Source organism: Python bivittatus, unplaced genomic scaffold, assembly GCF_059951505.1.
Source record: "Python bivittatus isolate LINGU-HERP-01145 unplaced genomic scaffold, Pbiv_v1 ctg000220_np1212, whole genome shotgun sequence".
In the NCBI taxonomy this organism is placed as follows: Eukaryota; Metazoa; Chordata; class Lepidosauria; order Squamata; family Pythonidae; genus Python; species Python bivittatus.
Window position 1 is genome coordinate 14,574,677 of NW_028277048.1, and position 13,600 is coordinate 14,588,276.

At 40.3% G+C, this 13,600-nt stretch overlaps 1 protein-coding gene across 2 annotated transcripts in view; it reads right to left on the reverse strand.

The window, feature by feature from the left end:
- The window catches only part of STAT6 (signal transducer and activator of transcription 6), a 61,732-nt gene extending 48,779 nt beyond the window's left edge, over positions 1-12,953 (reverse strand). For both annotated transcript variants that reach the window (XM_007430701.4, XM_007430700.4), the window contains exon 1: positions 12,714-12,953. The gene's annotated coding sequence lies outside the window, so the exon portion shown is untranslated. The remainder of the gene's footprint in view (positions 1-12,713) is intronic.
- Positions 12,954-13,600: the final 647 nt, after the last annotated feature.

The window sequence follows — 13,600 nt, forward strand, 5'->3', positions numbered from 1 at the left end:
TTCTCTTGTCTGTATTCTTTTCAACCCAACAGAATGTTGTGAAAAGAGAGATATAAATAGACTCTGTGTGTGTCTTTCTACCCATCAGCAGGATAATTCTCCAAAAACATAACAGAATGGGACCAAATTTGGTATGGAAGAAGAAGCAAGCAAAAGAAAGTCTATGTTTGAAAATGGGATGGGTCCAGCTGAGGATTGAGGAAAAATATCCCCCCCCCCAAAATCCCCCAATGCATTCCTATGGGAGAAGCAGATGGGCAGGGACTAGAATGCTGATGACTGCTCCATTCTTAAGCCCCTTCCTTCCCAGTTACATGATGGAGATGCTGTTAAGAAGATGGCAAGATTTCAAAAGTCACATGGTCCAGTCCTGTTCTTCCTAATGCACACAAACAGGTGCGATGTGAGGAAAACACACGTACAGAGATGCACGTCTTACACTATTATGAAGAAAATACAGATGTATTTCCAATAGCCACTGTTTTTAAAAGAGTCGGAAAGAATTCCAGAAGCCATGCTGTGCATACTGTACTTTCCTAACTTGTTTTCATACTGCTTCTCAAATGTGCAGATGACAAAAACTAGGAGATTTGGCCAAGACCCAGGAAGAAAGAAGGAGATTCAGTCTAATCTGGGCAGGTTAGTCGACTAGGCTGAGAGACGCAAGATGTCTTTCAACAGGGAGCAACACAAAGTATTACATGCAGGAAAGAAAAATATAAACCACACATATAGGATGTCATGGCTTGGAAGCAGTATCTTGGAGAAGGAACTGGGTATGGTCACTAACAACAAGCCAAACATGAGACAGTAGGATGAGACAGTTGTAAGAAGAGCTAATGCAATTTTAGGCTGTGGTTAGAAGCACTATAAAACACATGTAAGGTCCTTATTCCCCTCTACTCTGCACCAGTGAAACCGTACCTGTGGTACTGTGCTTGATTCTGGGCACCACATTTCCAAACGGAGAGTGATAGGTTAGAGCAGGTTCAGAGGATGGCAACAAAAGTGATAAAGGGATTTGAGGATATGCCCTATCAGACAGACTGAAGGAACTGGGGATGTTCAGTGTGGAGAAAAGAAGACTGAGGAAAAATATGGTATCACTGTTCAAGTACATAAAAGGGTGCCATAGAGAAGTTACTCAGAAATTATTTTCCACTGCCACAGAAACTAGGACCATAAATATTGGGTATAAGTTGGAACTACTTAGATTTAAAAATAAGGAAAAACTTCCTGACAGTAAGATCTGTACAATGCTGGAACAGTCTACCAATGTAGGTTGAAAATTCTCCACTCTGAAGATTTTCAAGAAGAAACTGGACAACCATCTCTCAAGAATAGTTTAGTTGATTTATCAGAACACTGTAGAAGGTTGGACTCAACCTTGTAGATGGGCAGTTCTTAACTGGGGGTTATTACCCCCACAGGGGTAATTTGGGCATATCCTGGGGTAATGGAACAATTTGTAATTGCTTGTTTGTGAGTTGAGGATCCAGTTTGGGACTGCTGCTGCCAAGAGCTTGTCTAAAACAACAGAGTCTGGGTTTTTTTTGTTGGGGTAATAACATTATTTGAGATCAGGAAAAAGGGTAATTGGATCAAAGTTTAGAACCACTGGACTAGGTTATCTTTGCAGACTTTTCCAATTGCGCAACTCTTTCACTCTATGGTCTCAAGATTTTTGGTAAGTTTTAGATCCATTCAGTTTCACTAATACCCTAATCATGAATGAAGAAATTAGACAAAACTCTCCTCAGATATCACACTGCAACAATTTTTTAAAAAAATAGTAGAAGACTTTAATAGTGTTACTCCAGACACTGATGTCATCTTATCAAGCTCATACATTTTATTAAGTTTTATAATCCAAATACAGGGAAAATTAAGAATATTATTCAAACATATTTCAATTTGGGGTAGGAGAGTGAGTATGGGGCAGGAACATGCAAAGCATCATAAAGTGTAGCTTCAAGTATATTAGCTCCATAATGTGGAATGTTTCTTTTGCAATGTTGGGTGCATAATGCAGCAGCCTTTAAAGGGGCTCAGCTTGTGAAAGAAGCAAAAGTACAAAGTGTAGCAGGTGGACTGTGATATCTGAGATAGTACTCCAGAAAGCAAATGAAGATTCTAATGTATTATTTAATGATGCTACGTCTCAAAATATTTATTTATTTATTTATTTATTAAATTTATCCCCGCCCATCTCCCCCCAACGGGGGACTCTGGGCGGCTTACAGCATATTAAAACAATAAATAAATATACAGTTAAAATTTATAAAAAACGCATTTACACAGAGTAAAAGGAAGAGGAAAAATCCAGGAGGCTGATGGAAGCAACACCAGGCCTCTAGGGAGCTAGCCAACCCCATATCTGATGATCTCCCTCCCCACCCCAGGCCAGACGGCAGAGCCAGGTCTTCAAGTCCCCCTGAAAGGCCGGGAGTGAGGGGGCCCGTCTCACCTCTGGGGGCAAAATGGTCCAAATATACCCTTTTTTTGTAGACAAAGCAAAAGTCCTGAAGCACCATATAAAAAGGAGCACATACCCTGGTATCTCTCTACGTTTAGAAGTTCCAACAGTCTTCCCCTTTAAAATACCTGACTCCGTGCAAATGTGCATACAATATAACTATCCAGGAGAACCAGCATCTCCTGTCATGAGAGGCTATCTTGCCAAATTTCTGTGGTATTTGATAAGAAATGAAAGGGATGAAGCTCTATCTGTCAGATACTCCCCTGGTCCAATAATATCGATGGCAAATCAACCATTATGCACAGGACATGTAACAATTTCCTGGGGAAACTGTGGGAACAGACCACATTCTACTTGAATAGCCAAGATATTGGGAAGAAATGCGTGAGGCAGCTTTTATCTTCCTCCAGCTATTTTTCCATTTCTCCAGCCATTTTTAATTAACAATAATAACAATAACGGGAACTGTATACATTTTTGTCTAATTTCTGGCTTAGAAATCTCCCCCTATCTGCTGGTTTCATTTACTCTGCTACCTCTTAATGTGGCTTTGCCTTAACATATTGTGCAAAGTGAGGTTTAAACTTGTGGTTTGTCAGCCATACTTTATGAGTCAGTGCAATCAATGTTTGAACTTATCTGGTGGTGATGGATTCAATAGCCATGGTTAAACAAACCATGACCTAGCAAACCATGGTTTAGCACAATCTGTGAACCCAATCTGTAGATTATTAGTGACAGATAAATTGTCACCCTGTTTTAATCATATACTCTTGGGACAAGATTAGGATCTACACTTAATCCACAGGCAAATATAGAAAAAACAGTTTTTTATCCCCATCAGATGGAGTAAATCTCAACCCCAAATTTGTTTGTATATGTGTCTTTCAACTTGTTCTGCCACTGAGCTATCCCATGAGATTCAAGTAGAATTTTTCTTCAGACTATCCAGTCAGAGAATCTATCCTTCTTTCCATCTATTTTTAGGAACCCTTATCCAAATATTTAGTATAAAAACATTCACGTCCATCCTTTCTCTCCTCCTGGGCCACATTTCAAGAATAGGGATCTAGAGCTCTAGTTTAACACAGAATTGCAATAATATTTGTGCATCAAAAAGAAAGTATGGGAGACAAAAATCTGTACCCAAAGAGACAGAGCAAATCAAGAAGCCTTTCCTGCTTGACCTCTTCCAGATGCTGAAGTGAGAACTGCATTCCACTATATCTGGAGGATGCCTAGCTGAAGAAGGTTGACCTAGAATGGATGCAAACCACTGTACTGCAAATCCATGTAGTCTCCATTAATATCAACGAGGCTTTCACACAAGAAATTCCAGGTGAGATTGTAACTTAGGTTAATGTACTAAAAGGTAAGTGCAATTGGGGCTTCCCTAGCTATAAACCACATTATTTTGATGCTGATTACCATAATAAAATATAGACGCCATTAACTGAGCATGTCTTTCATTAGGAAGATGGATGGTTAGATATCTTGAATGGAGTTAATGGTTAGGATACTGACCCTCAGACTTTTTACACTTCAATTCCCATCAGCCTCAGCTATCCTGTTAGCCTCTGGTGGTAAATAATTCAAATACTTCAATAGATATTTGGACATAAACAGAGTTAGGAAAAGTGGTATCAAACCAACAGGCTACTCCTCACTCATGATTTATAGAGATAAATCATGAGTGAATGATTTGAGTGAGTAGTTGATTTATAGTATTAGTCAATCATCATTGTACTGATATAAGTAATGAGGTTAGCCTCCCAGCAATGGCTGGGTGTCAGTAGATGCTTTGAGTAACTAGTGAGAAAACAGTCTTAGTTAGGTATAAGTATGTATGAATGGCTGGTTCTCACATAATATGTTTTGTTTGGTTTTGGTTTAACATATTGTATGAATTCAGCCATTATGGTTTTTGGCTTGGTACACTGCTGACCCCAGCTACTGTGGCTTATGCAACAAACCAAGATTAAACCAAACCATTGTTTAGCACCCAGCTTGTGAAGAAAGAAGATTTTGACATTGTTCCAAACTACAATGAGCAGCAAATTGAAGAGATACCGACAGTGCAGAAACTCTGTCTGGGGAACAGATCTAGAGTAACAGAAACATGCCCAGTAGAAGTGCCTCTTTGACTCCACTTCTGCTCCGCTTGTATATCTGTAAAGAAATAATATCACAAACACCACCACCCAATTCTTATGCTCTCTTCCTTCCAAAGGAAATTAAATCCAACAGGAACTGACTCAGGAGCTTCACGCTCTTTGAACCCCAGAGAAAGGTGAAACAGCTCTGAATGACTGATTTGTTGTTTTCCATAAACCAGGCAGAGTCTGCTACTAGAAAGGGTAAGAGGATATGCTATTTCAAGATACGCTACAGAACAGTATGTGGTCTGTATCAGGAGATTTTAACCCCATTATTACACAGCAATTCTCCTTGCTGACATCACTGGAAAGACTCAGATCCAAACTCAGCATCACAACTGCGGGAACAGCAAACACATGATGTTGCTCAATTGTCTGCAATCTCCAGACAATTCGAGGAAAGCCTCTCAACTTCCAGAAAGGACTGCAAGCAACAATGAAAGTATCTCTACCCACCCTTTCCCTCTGAGAATAAAAAGGGTAGCTAGTTCTATGAAGTGATCCCAAACCACAATGAAACAACAAAACCTGATTCTCCCATTTATGGGGTCGCCAGCATTTCTCTATTTTCTCGAATACACTACCAAGTTACAATTTAATTATGGCATTTATTTCAAACAAAATTATACGACTTTGGCTGGCGGGATGCCAATGTTCCGTTTTGATGCCCAACTCTACTTTGTCAGCATTTATGGAATACCTTTGATTTTGCCTTTGCTCTTAGTTCTACACACGCATCACATTCCCATCTGCCTTTTTAACCTGAAACTTTAATGTTTCAGGTCCCTGGAAGCATGCTGGAACAACAAGAGAGATGATTTAGAAATGGAGTGAAACCTTATTTTGAACTATTTATTCATTGTCAATTAATATGTCAATTAATTATTTGCTGCATTTCTGTGTTGCCTGACAAAACTTATTAGGATGGATCAAATATAGTGGGGGAAAAGGGAAATTTGTGTCTTTAAGTCAGCGTTGACTCTTGGCAACTGCCTGGACCAGTCCCTGCAGTTTTCTTGGCAAGGTTTTTCAGAAGGGGTTTGCCCTTGCCTGCTTCCCAGGGCTGAGAGAGAGCGACTGGCCCAAGGTCCCCCAGCTGGCTTCGTGCCTAAGCCGGGACTAGAACTCCTGGTCTCTAGCCTGGCGCCTTAGCCGCTACTCCAAACTGACACTTCAACCAAAACAGAAAATTCACAGTATATAATAAAATTCAATATAAATTCTTAAACAATAGCCAGTTAAAACCAAGACAAAACTTAACAACAGAAGACAGCGCCCACCCGCCAAAAGATTAAGCCCAAAAGATTTATTACGTTTGGAGTAATAAAAGGTCATCACGGGAACCACTCTGAAAAAACTCTGTAAGAAATTAAACTAATTCTCCAAGCAACCAGCAAACACTCCCATAGCTTTCTCTTCTTTCACTTCCTCTATGGGAGCCAGCAAGGCTGCTCAGCCTATATGAGAGGCAGGCTGCTGGACAAATACAAACAGCTACATCAATCACTTTTAGCACTTGCCTGGAACCAGACCTGTTGACAGCTGTATTTCATTAGGTATTTTTCTAGCCTCTTTGGGAATTCATTCTTTTGCACAATTAATACATAGCACCAGAGTCCAATCCCCACTTTCAATATTTACTTATACACTTCCAATTTGCCCAAGAACTGATCTTTTTCTGACCTCCCTATAGCACAGGGGGAAAGAAGAACACTGCAGTAAAGATTGGGTTGGCTGTTCTCTAGATGTTGTCCTCCTGAACACCCATCGCGTCCTTGCTTGAGGCAGAGCAATGTGTATTCCATGCAAATCTTCCTGACTAAATTTGGTTACAGCTGCAAAATGTAGCAACCTACAAATGTATTTATTAACTTTTTTTTTTTAAAGCTGGGCTTCTTTACAACTGCAAAGGCAGGCTTGAATAGAAGGTTAGTGCTGGAGGGAGACCAGTAGCCCACATACTGTAGTGGGTAAAAAAGGCCAATTCCTATGAGTTAAGCTGGACTCCGTGTTGGGTTTTTGGCAGCAATGCAGAAGTCTTCTTTCAATTTTTTAAATTCCCAGACTAATCTATAGTCCAGGGATTTCCTGGTGGCCTTCTATCCAACACTACCTAGGTCTGACTCCTACTGGCTTTCTTCAAGATCACACAGTGCTGGTAAGATTTGCAGTGGTCACAAGCGTACACGTTGAGCCAACCCAAACAAACTACAGCTTGGCTTAGCACAAGATCCAAACCTTGTCACTGAGTTGAGAACCATATGTTTTGGTTCTGCTTAAATGATTTTACTGGCCCCTGAAGAGCTGCTTTACTTCTCAAAACATTTGTGAACTGTTCTGATCATTTGTTCTGGGCTGATTTGCTGGCTGTGTGATTTTATTGTTTTTAATTATTAATAAGCCAAACAAAAAGATGGGTACCAATTTACTAATGAAGTAAACATTTAGAGTATTTCAGTTCAGAATGTTTTGGTAGTGTGTGTGTGTGGGGGGGGTGCTTTAATAAGCTGAATAGTTGTAGATATAGCCCAACTTGAGAATGATTTCATCTTTTGATTTGGCTTGCTTTATTTGGACTGCAGCACCCTGACCTCTTAACTGGAACAGGATTCATCTGTTTTCCTTCTTTTTTTGCCAACACTTACATAGTTCAGACAGATCTTGTTTACATCCAGTCTCACAACTTTTATACCCAGATTTTTAAACCCAAGCAGAAGCTCCAGCTGATAATGATCAAAATGCACTTTCTGCCAAGTAAATAAGAGTATCAGAAATACACACACTAAATTAGCTTGAAAAATGGGGGGGGGGTATTTTTATCTTTGCTTTAAAAAACAAACTAGATTCCTGTGCCTCACACATCTTCACTTACTCAGATTATTTCAATGATCAAGGCATATCTAATCTGGGCTAAGCGATTCCAAGTGTACAGTCTTACTTAATTCTGTAATATAAAAGGCCATGTTTTGCTGAATCATACCAAAGTCCATCTCTTAACACAACAGAGCTTTGTAAGAATTCCAGCCACCATCAAAGGCTATGCAGTCCACACAAGACAATAACCATTAAGCAATTAACAGTTCACTGTTGGTTTTCTGCCTCGAGTGTTGAGCAGTTAAGAGCGTACACGAGCCCAGTGCTCATTCATATGAGCTAAGTGAACATTGCCTGTACAATTGTTATTTTGTAAATAAGAGTATCAGAAATACACACACTAAATTAGCTTGAAAAATGGGGGGGGGTATTTTTATCTTTGCTTTAAAAAACAAACTAGATTCCTGTGCCTCACACATCTTCACTTACTCAGATTATTTCAATGATCAAGGCATATCTAATCTGGGCTAAGCGATTCCAAGTGTACAGTCTTACTTAATTCTGTAATATAAAAGGCCATGTTTTGCTGAATCATACCAAAGTCCATCTCTTAACACAACAGAGCTTTGTAAGAATTCCAGCCACCATCAAAGGCTATGCAGTCCACACAAGACAATAACCATTAAGCAATTAACAGTTCACTGTTGGTTTTCTGCCTCGAGTGTTGAGCAGTTAAGAGCGTACACGAGCCCAGTGCTCATTCATATGAGCTAAGTGAACATTGCCTGTACAATTGTTATTTTGCAAAGAAACTAACAACAACAACAAAAAGGACTGGAGGGTTCCTGTAAAAAAGAAAGCAAATATCTAGCAAGGAACCCACAGCCTATTTCTGAAGGAGACCTAGTACAGGTAGTCACCAATTTAAGAATGAGTTCCGTTCCCAAGGTCTGTCCTTAAGTTGAGTTGGTATGTAAACTGGAACAGTATTATTGTATAAGTAGTATTGTGTAATGAACTCAAACCATTGTGTATTTAACTCAAAATCATTGTGTACATAACTCGAATCTGCTGCAATAGGCTCTGTCTTAACTATGGGTCATCTGTAACCCAGGCATTCTTAACCCGGGGACTACCTGTATCTCTACAGCCCATCAGGCCAAAATTTCAGCCCTTGAAGACTGTTTGCCAGGGGATACAAGCATGATTTTTCCATTGATTTTTGCAACAGCAAATACATTTTAAGATCTTATGTCCTAAGGGGAAGTGAGATAATGAAGTCTGACTCATAATGGTGTTAAGCAGCACACAGTTTAAATATAGGATTTGTTACCATAAGATGGGGTAGTGGTCACCAGACTAAGAAGCTTTGAAAAAAGAACCCACAAAGATATTGGTGGCCACTACAAAACAATACAAGCAAAATCCTGTGCCTCCTGCTTTCTCTTCTACCTGGATCCCCTGAGATGCAGGAGGCTGGCCTGGGGCAACCTATGTTTTAATAGGGGGAACTGTGTGGTAGTGCTAGACCATGTCAACATTCAGAGAGGAAGAGACCCTGAATTGTGAACATTTGGAACTCATCTGCAATTGGGTACCACTTTGAAGCCAACGTTCTCCACCCATATTCTTTTAACAATCTCAGGATGTGTCTCTCTGCAGAGAAGAGGCTTATTTCATCACCCTATTCATGTTGGCAAAATACTTATAATTATTGAGAAATGCTCATACCGCAGAGGCATATTTGAGAATAAATATTGGGCAATCCAATGTTTCTTTGTGGGTGAGGGGAAAAGTATTCAAGTAACTCAAGTTACAGTAACCTTGTTAGGAGGTTTGGTGGAGTTCATTTCTTGAATTTTACTGAACCTGCCTATAAGCAGTGCGTTTGTCCTTTAACTGAGTCCTTCAGTAATGGTGCCAACAAGGAAGTATTGGTGGAAGGGGCTCAGCAGAACAGGCAAAGAGACCACATGTACAGTAAAGCTCATTTTGAACGGAGTGAAGAGACACATATTCATATGGGTCTCTGAAGGGATGGGAAATTATGACATGTATGATATGTCATCATGCAAATGCCATAACTGATGTTCTTATGTGAGACATTGTAACAAGTATGTAATTGTGGCATTTAAATAATAATGTCATCATGTTGATGTTATCATGGCTTTGTTTCAGGCACTGCTGTGTATATTGCCAACCCATCTGACAATGAGATCTCAGGGGGTCTTGGGATGTTTTTGCACTGATTTATTTTGATCATAACTTGTTGAATAGGTGACAACAGCTGAGTTCACAAACTGAATAAAGCCATAAGCCATGGCTTGGAAATCACAATGAGTGTCATATATCATGTTACATCAATCATTACAGATAACATAAACTTAGCACAAGATGGAAATCCAGATGTTTTTCTTTAAAAGATACAAAAAGACCAGACTGAATAACACAGTGATGATTGCATAGCTCTGGTTGCAACATGCTAAACCAAGTAGCTCTGTTCATGTGACATGCTATCCCCAAACCATATAATGCAATTTATTTGGTTTTGATTTAGCCATATGATTTGTAAACTATGGTTTCTGGGTTAGCGTGCTACACAAACACAACTTAGTCATAGTATGGCCCATTTGTGGGTCTCAATCCTCCACATGAAGACCTTTTACAGCATGGAGGACAAACAGGATATTTGGCCAGGAAGCTCCTTCTATTCATATAAAGAGCACAGTGTATTCTAGCATCCTGAAATTAACCTTCTGGGGACACTGTATAATACAGATAAGTTTTACAATCTCTGCAACTACACCCCCAGAAAGTTGTCACAGCTTCCTGACACGTATCACAAAAGAGAACAGTTTCTGTTCTACAATACTTCTTTGATTGGAAGTGAAAGAGCAAGAAGAGTTAGAACTGGTCCAAAACATTTTGCTCCTCACCATTGTACAGAGTTGAATGGGTTGGTAGCTGCAATGTATTTCAGAAAATATAACAGAAGAAGCATCCTCCACCCCAGAACACAGCTGGAACACACAGAGAACTAACAAAGGGAAGCTTGGGTTTAGGAGGAATGGCTTGCATTCCTGGTCTCTATTAAAACATCCACAGCAACTGTCCTCTCAGGCCTTGGTTTCAACAGGAAGCAAAGCCTCTACAGGCATTCAGACAACTTCCTACCCTCTGTTCACCAAACACCGGAAGAATTGCCCCACCATACTACCAGTCTAATGTGCATGGTAGCCATGCTTCTTTCTGACCTTGTATTTGTAAAAGGAAAGATTTATTATGGGTGGCACACATAGGCAGGATTCCTTATGAGCATGATCCTACTCCCACTTGTCAATTTCACTGAATGCAGTACTGTAGAAGGGTTCTTCTAGCAAGCCACTTTCAGCTCTTCAAAATAATTGTCACCCTAGGCTTAAAGCCACAAGCCGCTAAAATTAAACATATACAGATACATACAGACCACCTCTTGTTGAGCCAGAAACACCAAACAAAGCTTCCTTTCTCTTCCCTCCCTTCTCCTTTTTATAGTCTTACTCAATATTGCTACTCTACCAATGATCTCTATACTCTTCATGCCCCAACTAATTTATTAAACTAATGTGTCTTGGGATTGTTTTATAGTTGGATTTTAATTGATTAATTAATTTTAATTATTTATATGGTATTTTTTTTAATGACTTGGGTTTTTGGTTTTAACTGTGAGCCACTCAGAGTCACCTGTTGGGGGAGATGGGCTGCATACAAATTTAATCAATTAATTAATTAATTAACAATTCTATTCTTATTCCTTCCGTATGTTGGTTTTTAGAGCTGAAGGAGGTGGGCGATCTGTCAAAAGCCAGCTCTTTATCTAAAAATCCCAAGAGGAAGTTCTGATCTTATGTTTCCTTTGGCAATACATTCATCTCAGAGACAAGAATCAGCGAAGCAGATGGCAGCACATGGCTGATTTTTGTCTGGGCACAGAGCTAACTAGGTTGCACCTGGTTAGTACCTGGATGGGAGACTTCCAGGGAGTACTGAGGCTGTGGTCTAGACTGGGAAATAGTATGTGTAAAAGGGACCTGGGAGTTATGTGTGTTCCAAGAACTGAACAGGTTACACCTCTGCTTCACGAGCTGCACTCGTTGCCAGTTTGCTTCTGGGGACCAGGTTATTTGAGGGGCCACCTCTCCCTGGTTACATCTACCCATCCCCTCAGGTCTGGCAGGAGAGGCGTGTTATAGGTCCCATCGGCCAGGGAGTTTCATTGGGTGGGACCTAGGAGGAAAGCCTTTTCTGCCATGGACTCCATCCTGTGGGACGTCATTCCGCCAGAGGTGAGCCTAGCCCCAGCCCTGTTGGCCTTCCAGAAGGCCCTTAAAGCATGGTTCTGTCATTGGCTTGGGGATCCCTCGATACAGTGGAGCCTGATGGATGGCTGTAGGGCAGTTAATTGAATGCACTCTCTTGTATGCTTTTTTGCCATTTTGTTTTTTATCTTGGTTCTATCTTTTAATTTTAAATTGGTTGTTTTTAAATGGTTTTTATGCGTTTGGACTGTTTTTACTATGTATGCTGCCCAGAGTCACTATGTGAGGCGGGCAGCTGTACAAATGTGATAAATAAATAAATAAAATTAAAACTGTAGGTTGAGGAATCAAGTGTAAATTATCTCCTGCTTAGCTTAGCTTTCTAGCTGGATTCTCACATCGTAATGCGCTTTACTTGTTTCGGGCTTACTGTAATAGGTGAATATATTCACTGTGACTAGTAAATTATGGTTTATGTTTTAGTGCTATATGTAATTCAACCAACTGTCATTTGCTTAAAAAAACACACTTAACAAAATTGTAGCTCAACCAACTTTAAAACAGTACTATGCAGGAAACGCAAGCATGTACTAGAGCAATCTTATCCCTGCTTTCTCAAAAAAAAAAAAAAAATTCAGTGAGATGTACTACTCCATAAAGAAGTAAACTACAGTTCAACCACTCAAACGTTGCTGTGTGGTCTGCCAACTTACTACGATTTTTAAAATCATTTTAAAATCATTTAAAGTGCTACTTTTTTAATTACTGTTTTAAGCGTTACTGAATGATAGTAAGAATTTATTTTATTTATTTATTTTAATTATTACTTTCTCTGCAATCCGGACCTGTCACTGTTTTTTACCCCACTGCGGAACTCCGGAATTCCTGAACATTCCGTCTATTGCTTCTACGCATCGGATCCCACACTGCCTCCATCGTTAATGTCGTTCCCACCCCCTTCCGTACCTTTGCACCAGAGAGGTCCCTTCCCTTGGTTGCCTCCAAAAGCTTCGCCTTCTGTGAAACCCCTCGTTTGTAATCCACCCGGTAAAGTCCAGAGTTCCAATTCTCCGTCGACCAGAGAAGCCCGCTCGGTTGATTTCGTATCCCCGGAATTCGCGCCGCGCGGGCGACCAGAGGAAACGAGGCGCGAGGCAGCGGTGCAGGCGGCCGTCACAGCCACACGGAATCAGAAGTGAAAGTAAAATAATAAACTCAACAAGAGGAGATGGAGGAAGAAGGAAAGGGCCAGGATAGGCTCGGGGGTTGGGGCGAGGCGCTGATGTAGAGCTTGGCTTTACGACGTCCTTTCTTCTAGTAAATATAAGGAATTCGGAAAGAGCATTTTTTTTCCCTTCCCGGAAAGGCTGGGCATTAGTTGTGTCTGCATACTTAGAACCGAATAATTACCGAGCTTATTAAAGCATATTACTATCTATATTACCCGTTCTAAATGGTTTAGGGTGGTTTGCCTTAAAATGTAAAGCGTTTCAAAACATTAAAAAGGTTAAAATCAACACACATCTCATATTAAAGGCTGATATTATTAGAATCCAGGCTGAAAAGATGAGTTTTGAAGTTTCTCTAGATCAGGGTTTCTCAACCTTGGCAACTTTAAGAGGTGTGGACTTCAACTCCCAGGATTCCCCAGCTGGCTGGGGAATTCTGGGAGTTGAAGTCCACACTTCTTAAAGTTGCCAAGGTTGAGAAACCCTGATCTAGATGCTCTGCATGTGTGACTCACCTAAAAAGGAGCATGGCTTTCATTGCCAGGTTGTGGATGGCATTTCAACTTCTTTTACTCTTCCTGTACACACCCCAGCCCTGATATCTACTGGAAGGGCTTCCATAAC